This window comes from Chenopodium album, chromosome 3 (genome assembly GCF_948465745.1).
Source record: "Chenopodium album chromosome 3, dcCheAlbu1.1, whole genome shotgun sequence".
In the NCBI taxonomy this organism is placed as follows: Eukaryota; Viridiplantae; Streptophyta; class Magnoliopsida; order Caryophyllales; family Amaranthaceae; genus Chenopodium; species Chenopodium album.
Genome location: NC_137836.1, coordinates 85,506,290 through 85,518,090, shown reverse-complemented (window position 1 = coordinate 85,518,090; position 11,801 = coordinate 85,506,290).

Below are 11,801 nucleotides of genomic sequence, written 5' to 3'. Positions count from 1 at the left end.
ATCCTAGTATTACTCTCAATCATTGTGGCTCATTTCAAACTATGTGACAAAGTTTTGCACTGGCTGTCACTAGCCTACCGTAACGCTCATCCTTTATCCAAGTTTGGGACTGACAGCAGGAAGTCCACTAGCGAAGTTTTAGGATTGAATAGAGTGGAGGTAATTCGAAGAGTTAAGTTTTGTTTTGTTTTCAGCCACCAATTGATCGAGTTGGGCCACCATACCAATTATTATCATTGTGAATTAAAATTTTGAAGAAAGCTTAGAAAGCACTACTTTTTCCTTCAAGAGGTCATTGATTTAGGTCTGTAGCACGATGGCCGGTATCCATCAGTTGACCATCAACTATCCAACCTCTTCAATTTGACTACTGCTATATGATACTTCATATGTGATTATTTTAATGTGTTTTGAGTCTAAATTATGATTAGAGGAAGGTGGAAGTAAATAGATACATAGAACTCCAATCCATCCAAATTATTCTTTTTCTTTTCCTAATACGAACACATTTAATAGCTAACTAACAAGCACGTTGGCCAATTAAGTATTTTTGTAGGTCAAATAAAACAACTTGTGTAGTAGTAGCATCTATTATTATTGTTAAGCATCAAACCATCAATGTTTAATTTGGTATGTTGTCTTCGATCTTTTGAAAAATTATTAATTGTTTCAACTTGTGAGGTCAAATCATGATGCAAATATACCAACCCCTCATTAACAAGGCGAAAAATCTTATATTAGGTAGACCTACAATAACTTCTTGTGTACATGGCCGTATATAACAACTTTTAATAATTCACGGGTTTACAAGAAGTTATACTTCCTCCGTTTCTTTAGTCACATTTGCCAATGCACAATTTTAACCATTCATATCTTTAATTACCAATAAGCAAAAATTATGAAAAGTTGATATTTTAAAAATGTTTATCATGACGAATCTAACAAGATTCCATATAACTACATTTTTCATTACGTGGCACAAAACACGGTCAAAGTCCACCTTACTTAAGATTTATCATAACTTGTTTATATAGAAAGCTTTAATGCTGCCTTATTACCTTATATGGAGCGGAATTACTTTTGTCAACGTCGTCATGACAATCAAATACTACCTCCGTTACAGGTTATGTGCAACGATTAGACATTTTCCCTCTCTGCTTTATGTCAAATCGTTGCACATAACCTGTAACGGAGGTAATATAAATTTTATATGTTGCTTTACAAAAATACTATGCAGGGCCTACTGAAGGCCATGTTAGGAGTAGAACAGTTGCTTGCAAGAAGAATACAGCATGGATCAAAGTAGCACTTTAAATGCAAGGTTCAAATTAAAAACCAAAGACACAAAAAGATTAAAAACTAAATAAAAAAAAAATAATGAAAGAACTTATGTATGGAATAAGCTTTTATTCACATGATCGTTGTAAATCAATAGGTTAACAAGCAAAATTATTTTAGCTTATATCAACGGGCCGGTGATGACCGTGATATAAGGATAGGATGTATATACCAGTATAAGTAATTCAAGGTGTGGGATATGACATACTAGTATATATAGTATTATATATGCATTTATGACATTGGAGGATTTTTAATTTGAGGAAGAAACGATGGCATACTGGGAAACCTGGAAGAAGGCGCAAAGGATGAGATGGTGATGAGCAGGAGAATTAAGGCTTAGGAAACAATGGAGAAGTTGAAGGAGTTCTTCTGCAGAAAATATCTGATTCTCTGTTATCATTTCCAACATTGACTGTTGGAAATCATCGTAAGGATTCTCAGACTCCATCACCACTGCAGTAGTGCTAATACTATCAGTAGTTTGCCTTTTTTGATCCTCCATATTCCATCTCCTTGAAGCGGATGGGGATGCTGCTGAGGCAGAGGTCGTCGTAGTAATCATTTTCTTATCTATATTCTCATTATTGCAACTGTGCCAATTATATGAGAGCATGGAAGAGGTGGAAGGGGATATGGAGACGTAAGTCTCTTCATCATTGGAAGAGGAAACAATGGATGATCTAGGCTTCATTTTGGGTATTATGGGTTTGGGCTCGTAGACATGAGTAGCATTGGAGTTGGTGGTAGAGGCGCAGCCACAGCCTAAGCCTAGGTTCTTGAAGAGTTTCTTCCGCTTGAATGGGGACATGATGGATCAATCTCGTAGATCCGGAGATGAAAGCTTATAAAGGGGATGGATCGGTAGGAGGTGGGAAATGTTGTTGAGTTAGCTGTTGAGTGCGGAGTAAAGGGTGAAGAGTGAAATAGAATATGAGAAGAGTAAGAAATAGGAGTGAATTGGAAGACATATACTATGATGACGAACATGAGGTACATTTGACTCCTTTTTAACTTTACATGTAATATAAGGCATCTGTTATTAGTTATTACTCTCTACTATTATTAGATTTACATTTATTTTAGCCTAGAACTAGCAACTAAATTAAGCTACAGTGTACTGTATATACTATATAGTATGTCGGTATATCTTAGCTTGTTCAAGGGTTTTTGTCTTACAAGGTTTTTCCACTTTAATTTGATAATTACACCTCAAAGAGATGGACTTAAAACTCATTTATCTAAGCCATCATTATTCTTTCATATTCGACCTTTGCTCTTACACATGCATGCTCTTTTCAGTCTTTTGTATATTAATTTTAAGCTCCAGCTTGAACAAGCCTTCAATTGTCATAAAAAAGCAACTAGTTTTGTGCCCGTGCGATGCCCGGGTTCGTTGTTTATTGAATTTTAAGATAAATTTTTAATCTATATGTCAAATTTTAAAATATATCGTTGATACAAAATTAGTTAAGAATTGATGTGTTTTTGTGACAATTTTAACTATGTAGTAGACATGTAATGATTAATAATAATAATATTGGTGAAAAATATTTCTTGACCCGTAACCTGAAATAATGACCTGTTTGAAATGACTTGTGATCAGATTTGATTGACAATGACTGGTCTACACACAGTAATAAAATTATATTAAATTGTGAAGTATATATTATTTAAATTGATTAGAATATATTTTAAATAATGGATGTGGTGCATTTTGAACTAATTCCTTCTCTCTAAAAAAAATATTATGATACAAAAAATAAATTTATATGATAATTTATGAGAGTTATAATCTAATTATATTTTGAATAAAATAATAATTCAATTTGTACATATGAAATATTGGTACTTTATCGAAAATAAAACTCTAAATTAACAATTTTATCCTAAAATTCTATCGAAATTTGATTGAAAATAGAATTATAAACTATTTTTTTTATCCTATAAATTAAATTCTATATAATTCTATCCTACGTGGCGTGACACTTGGCGAAAAGTTGAAACGCCAAGTGTCGCTGTCTCGTCGCCTGGCTAAAAGTTTAGCTTTATATATTAGTTATATGATTCATGTTTTTTTTAAGTATTAGTAGTGCATCCACTTAATTTAATAAGCTTCCATTCTTTCTATAGAAGAAAAAGTAATGTTGGAGAGATACAAATATTTTGTGGTTTAAATAATTATATTAAACTAATAGACATTTTTCGAACTTACAGCGAGCTTTGACCTAGTTACAATTTATCGTGAACAAACTTATCAATGAATTCAAACAAGTTAATCAAGGGTATTATTAAGTTTAAACGAGTTATTCACGAGTATTATTGAGTCGAACATGATATTGCATGCTCGAGCTTTAATTTGTTCACTAATATTCAAGAATATTATAGTTCGTGCATATATATATCCCTCATTTACACCACTATGCTATGTACAATACATATTAAAATTCAATATTTAGAAATTAACCTAATATAATGCAGAGTAAATTATTGTCCATCTAGTGATATATAATAAAATTCACCTATTATAATAATAACTTATAACTCCTATAAAATCGAGCTACCCAAAAACCATATACAAAGTTGCCGAAAAGGGTGCGTTCAAAAGTTTTAATCTTGATGTTTTTTTTTTGGAACATAAAAGTTTTGATCTAATTAGATTATGCCCATATAATTAAAATTAATACAGATCAGAATTTAAATTAATTTACATAGAAATTGTAAATATACTTAATTCAAGATATAATAAACAACAAATAAATCAAAATAATGATCAAATTGTTAGCAATTGACGAGACAAAGAAACACTTGATTATTTATTAGATAAATTTCTATACATAAGTCTTAGAATAAAATTCAAATTGAATGGGAGACTAGCTAGGTTAAATTTGAATACTAACATACATCTAGTTGTTAGCAATTAACCTACTCTAAACAGTAACGACAGTGGTAGCGTAATTAAAGAAGATGGAGGACTACTTATCCTCGGCAGCACCGAAACACATACCTATCATTCTCTTGAAAAATTTGTTAACAAAATTCATCTTCTTTGAATTGGAAGGTGGTTTGGAGTGAGGTGTCAAAATACGATCTTGGTTAACGATCAAGTTTGTTTCAAAGTCGGGCGAAGGACGTGCCAAAAGCTTCTTCCACCATGGAGTTTTTTTAGTCGAGCGGGGTAGAATGTCTCTGAATGAGGTGTAAGTATATATCTGCGGCCTTCTTCCTCCACCTCGATTATTAAATCTACTACTTTTTCTTCTCAATCTATGAACCTTCGCAGTCGAAGAATCATATACATCTGCACTCGAAGAATCATATACATCTTGTTTGTAATCAACGAGAAGCATTACTCTACTTCTCCTACCCATCTTTATCGGCATACAATATTATCGATCGGTTTTGATGGGAAAGGGAGTGAACTAACCTCAGTGAAAAAATTCACATTGACAAGAGTTTTATAGAGAAAAGAGGAAAAAGATAAACAACCAATATTAAAAAAAATATAGGTGTAAGAGGTAAAATAGGAAACAAATATATAACTAAAACTATATACTAGAAAATTCCTTCAAAATTTATCAAAATTATAACAATTTTTTTGGTTACGTTCAATGTACTATATTTTTTTAACCTAAATTCTAGTAAGTTTATAGGAATAAACTAGATTAAACCCCGTGCAATGCACGGTTGTTAAATAATTCTAATGACAATAAATTTTACCAAAAATAATGGATATAAATATTATAAATAGACTTAGTAATAAAAAGTATGAAATATTGTGAAAGAAATTAATTAAACATATATAATAGTTATAATGGGCAATTTGATATTTAAGGACATTTATTTTAGATTTTATACAAACTAAAAGTCATAATTTAATTACAATAAGTTTTTTTTAGTAAGTGGTTTTGGAGGGAAAACATTTTACAATATTTTGCCAAGTGTTCTCTAAGTTTCGCCTTTAGTATAATGTAATAATTGATGATTTTGTACGGTAATTTTTATTATAAACAAAACAACATGAACAATAATTATCTCAAGTTACCTTGTAATTATTTTAGGTTAGTTTCACGTTCGATAGACTATACTAGAGCTGTCAAAAGTTGACTCGACCCGAAATATCAACTCAAACCCCTTTATTAACCGACCCATCTGAACCCGAAAAAAATGGTGATCCAAACCCAACATGACCCAACCTGAAACCAACCCTAGACCCGAGTTGACCCGAGTATGTGAGACCCGAACCCGAACATGAACTGACCCGGAGATGACCCGACCCGAATGTAACCCGTAAATTATTGACCTGAACTGAACCCGAGTTGAACCGAAATTGACCCAAACCCGTTTTAACACGTCAAAACCCGAATTTAACCCGACTTGTTACTAACCTGACTTGAATTCAACCCGACCCATTCCTAACCCGACCCGAATTTAAACCAACCTTTTACAAACCCGACCCGAAATCAACCCGACTTGTTATTGACCTGACCCAAATTCAACCTGACTTGTTATTGACCCAACCCGATCGAATTTTACCAAACCTATTACTAATCAGACCAAAAAATTAAACCCGATTTGTTACTAACCTGACTCGAAATCAACACGACTTGTTATTGACCCGACCTAAATTCAACCCAAATTATTCCTAACCCGATTTCAAATCACCTTAAATGCAATTTAGACCACCTTATTATTGTTGATCAAAGCATTTTGTCTAGGGAAACCAAGTCGGTCCAGGCTAGCAAAAGAAAGGAGCATCATCCTTAAATTTAAGAGTTAAATATATATATTTGTTGTATGGTCAAAGGAGATAAATATCTTCCTAAATTATAAATTATAGTTCCCTAGTATATTGTCATATATATTATAGTCAAAGGAAATAATTACCTTGATAAAAATGATAATTAACTATTTATGGTTAGTTGAACTCGAATATGACCTGACTTGAAAATGATCCGGCCTGATTGTAACCTGCAAATTATTAACTTGATCATAACCCGACTTAACTTTGAGAATGACCTGACTTGAAAACGACCCAACCTGATTATAACCCGCAAATTATTGACTTAAACCGAACTTGACTTGAACCCAAGAATGACGACCCAACTTGAAAATGACCCGACCTGATTATAACCCGCAAATTATTGTCTTGAACCGAACCCGACTCAAATCCGAGAATGACCCAACCTGATTTTATCCCGCAATTATTAACTTCACTACAAGAATATAATCTTTTCGTAGCGATTATTTTAACCTTTAGTATCGATTGTAATTGCAACAAAAAGTTTTCCCAACGAATGGTCATTCGATACAATATCCCCCGTCGCCTTAGCCTTTAGTAGTGGTTTTCAATATCGCTGGGGTTGACCTCAATAATCGATACGAAAAACTACATTTAATCGTGGTGATTATTGTAGCGATTACAATCGCTATAAATGTTTAACTCATTTTCTTCAAAAAAAAAAAAAAAAAAAAAAAAAAAAAAAAAAAAAACATGCGTATGATCTTTACAAGATTCGAACATACAACTTCAAACTCTTATATTAAATGTTTCACCAATAAGCTATGACATATTTTATGTATTCTTTGTCAAACAATATTTATATATCTAGTGTTGAAAAGACTTTTCGTATCGATTTTTAGGATTTAGTGGCGATTGTAAATGATAAGATTTCTCAAAATTATATAAATGTGTAAAAATAGTGTTGATATGTATTATTATGTTTTCCGTATCGATTTCATATGGGAAAACCATGGCGATTGTAAAAATGATACGACATGCTTAATTATTTCACAAACATACTTGCATATTGTAGCGAATGTACAATCGCTACGAAATTATCGCTACGAAAAGAGATTTTTCTTGTAGTGCTTGAACCGAACCCGACTCGAATCCGAGAATTACCCTAACCTGTGAAAACCCGAACTTAACCCGACCTATTGTTCACCCGACCCGAATGTAACCCGACCTGTTATAAACCTGACCTAAACCAGATAAGAAGTATGACCCAACGTGACCCGACTCAAGCATGACCCAACCCCGACCCGCAAAGGTTATGGAATTAATCCGAATTGACCAGAACCGAGTTGACCCGACCCACTCTTACCGACCCAAACCCGACCCGTTTACCCAAATTGACAACTCTACCCAAAACCTCCAAAATTTCTCAAAAAGCGTTGATATTAGCCTTTAATTATGGAATATTTTTACTTTTTTCACCCGCAAATAAAAGATTTCCGAAATGTTTACCATGGTCCCTAGTATCCTCCGGGAGTCCAATTGGATTGGTGGAATCATCCGATTTGCCTTTAAATGACCAATTTACCGGTTTACAACTTACACCAATTTCAGTAATTCAAGCCTACCACGAAAATTTATGACAACAAATTAAATAATAATGATCATATATGGTTCCAAACGACATTATATGATCCTGAGATGTATTCCCTAGAATTTCAAGACTTTTCGAAACTGGGCCCCCGAAAACTCCAAAAATTCTCAAAAAACGTGTATATATAAGCCTTCAATTTTTAAATTTTTTGACTTTTTTCGCACGGAAATAAAAATTGCCGAAATGTTTACCATGGCCTCTAATACCCACCGGGAGTCCAATTGGATGGGTGGAACCAACCAATTTGCCTTTAATAAACGGCCAATGTACCGGTTTACAACTTGCGCCGATTTCATTAACTCAAGCCTACAACAAATATTTATGACAACATATAATGATCATATATGGTTCCAAATGACATTATATCACTCCGAGATGTATCCCCTAAAATCTAAAGGCTTTTCGACACCAGGCCACGAAACCACCAAAATTTCTCAAAAAGCGTGGATATTAACCTTCAATTTTTGGAATTTTTTTTACTTTTTTTCGCCCGGAAATAAAATTTCCAAAATTTTTACCATGGTCCCTAATATCCTCCAGGAGTCCAATTGGGTGGGTGGAACCATCCAATTTGCCTTTAAACGACTAATTTACCGGCTTACAACTTACACTGATTAGATTAACTCAAGCTTACTACGAAAATTTATGACAACATATAATGATCAAATATGGTTTCAAATGACATTATATGACCTGAGATGTATCCCCTTAGATCTCAAAACTTTTCGACACCGAGCCTCGAAACATCCCAAATTTCTCAAAAAGTGTGGATTTCAATTTTGGAATTTTTTCTTCTTTTCGTCCGGAAATAAAAATTGCGGAAATGTTTACCATGGTCCCTAATACCCTCCGAGAGTCCAATTGGGTGGGTGGAACCAACCAATTTGCCTGCCAATTTAATTACTGCTTTACAACTTGCACGGATTTCATTAAATCAAGCCTACTACAACATTTATGACAACATATAATGATCATATATGGTTCCAAACGGCATTATATGACCCCGAGATGTATCCCCTAAAATATTAATACTTTTCTACACCGGGCCCCGGTAACTCTAAAATTTCTCAAAAAGCGTGGATATTATCCTTCAATTTTTAAATTTTTTAATTTTTTTTTCTCCCGGATATAAAAATTGCCGAAGTGTTACCATGGTCACTAATACCCTTCGGAAGTCCAATTGGGTGGGTGGAACCATCCAATTTGCCTATAAACAGCCTATTTACCGGTTATAACTTGCACCGATTTCATTAACTCAAGTCTACCATGAACATTAATGACAAAAAATAATGATCATATATGGTTCCAAACGGCATTAAATGATCCCGAAATGTATCCCCTAGAATTTCAAGACATTTCGACAACGGGTTTCGAATCCTCTAAAATTTCTCACAAAGCGTGGATATTAGCCTTTAATTTTGAATTTTTTTTACTTTTTTTCGCCCGAAAATAAAAATTGCTGAAATGTTTACCATCGTCCCTAATACCGTCCGGGAGTCCTACCGGGTGGGTAGAACCATCAAATTTTCCTTTAAACGACCAATTTACCGGTTTACAACTTGCACCGATTTCATTAACTCAAGTCTATTACGAACATTTATGACAACAAATAATGATCATATATGGTTCAAACAACATTATATGACTCTGAGATGTATCCCCTAAAATTTCAAGACCTTTCGACACCGGGCCCTGAGACCTCCAAAATTTCTCAAAAAACATGATTAGTCTTCAATTTTGGAATTTTTTTTACTTTTTTCCGCCCGGAAATAAAAATTGCTGAAATATTTACCATGGTCCCTTATATCCTCCGGGGGTCCAACTAGGTTGGTGGAACCATCCAATTTGCCTTTAAACGGCCAATTTAATTACCGGTTTATAATAACTTGCACAGATTTCATTAACTCAAGCCTACTACAACATTTATGACAACCTATAATGATCATATATGATTCCAAACGGCAATATATGACCCCGAGATGTATCCCCTAAAATATTAATACTTTTCTACACCGGGCCCCAAAACCTCCAAAATTTCTCAAAAACATGGATATTAGCCTACAATTTTTAATTTTTTTAATTTTTTTTTTCTTCCAGATATAAAAATTGCCGAAATGTTTACCATGGTCCCTACTACCCTTCCAGAGTCAAATTGGATGGGTGGAACCATCCAATTTGCCTTTAAACGACCAATTTACCGTTTTACAACTTGCACCGATTATAGACTATAGTTCCCTATTATATTTCCATATATATTATAGTCAAAGGAATTAATTAGCTTGATAAAAATGATAATTATCTATTTTATAGTTAGTTGAACCCGAATATGACCTGATTTAGAAATGACCCGACCTGATTGTAATCTGCAAATTATTGACTTGAACATAACCCAACTTGGAATGACCCAACCTGATTATAACCTGCAAATTATTTACTTGAACCAAACCCGACTTGAACCCGAGAATAACCAGACTTGAAAATTACCCGGCCTGATTATAATTCGCAAATTATTGACTTGAACCGAACCCGACTCAAATTAAACCTAAGAATGACCCGACCTGTTTCTAACCCGCAAATTATTGACTTGAACCGAACCCGATAATTACCCTAACCCGTTTTAACCCGAATTAAACCCGACCTATTGTTCACCCGATCCGAATGTAACCCGACCTGTTATTAATCCGACCCAAACCCGATAAGAAGTATGACTCGACGTGACCCGACACAAGCATGACCCAACCCAAACCCGACCCGCATAGGTTATGGAATTAATCTGAATTGACCCGACCCGAGTTGACCCGAATCACTTTTATCCGACCCGTTTACCTGAATTGACAGCTCTAGACTATACGAAGTTCGTATAGTAGTTTTTGTAATTTCTTGTTCTTGAATTTAAACCCAAGTTGTTATTATTATTATTATTATTATTATTATTTTCCAACTTTGACTATATATTATTGTTATTTTATAAAATAAATTATTTGAAAAGGAACATAATATAATACTACCTCCGTTTCGTAATGTTAGTTTTGCTAAGACCTGATAAATGGGTCATTCGGGTCGGGTCACTTTCGGGTCAGCTAACATTCGGGTAGGGTATGGGTCGGGTCGGGTCGGGACAATTTCGGGTCGGGTATGCTCCAATCGGGTCAAGTGTGTTCGGGTCATACTCGGGTCAGCTCAAAATCTAGTCGGGTCATGTTCAGGTTGTTTCATTTATGAATCAAGCTCAAATCAATAATTTTATACGGAGTATTTATTTTGTATTGTTATTGTTATAATGAAAACTATCAATTCAGTTTATGAGCTTATGAACAATTTGATTTATTTTGGTACAAGATATTTTAAGTTCAATTATAAGGTAATTTTAGTTCAGAAAATTTTTAAATTACCACCCAAAAATGTAACCATTTTCGATGTAACCACCTGTTTACTTTTTTATTTTAAATTACCACCCCTTAAATTAAATAAATGCTCAGATTACCACCCATTTCAAAAATCCGATGGATTTTCCGTCTGTGGGCCCGACCTAACGCTTATTTTGACCATTTTGACTGATTTTCCCCCCAATTTTTCTCTATAAAAACGCTCTCCTAACTTCAACTCACATTTTTCTCTTTGAAATTTGGTAGAATTTGATGAAGGAAATGTGAATTAAAGTTTAGAGAGTATTTTTAAAGAGAAAAATCGGGGAAAAAATCAGTCAAAAGGACCAAAATAAGTGTTAGGTAGGGCTTATAGACGGAAAACCCACTGGATTTTTGAAATGGGTGGTAATCTGAGCATTTATTTAATTTAAGGGGTGGTGATTTAAAATAAAAAATTAAACGGGTGGTTAGTTCGAAAATGGTTACATTTTTGGGTGGTAATTTAAATATTAACCTTTTGGTTCGGGACATTTTGGGTATCGGGTCTGTTCGGGTCTTGGATTTGTTCGGGACAAATACTTCGGGTCAATTTCGGGTGTCCGGTCATGTTCGGGTCAACTCTATTTTCGGGTTGGGTATGGGTCAGGTCGGGTCATTCGAATCTAGTTTCGTTTATGCATAACGGTGCAAATAATTGATCACA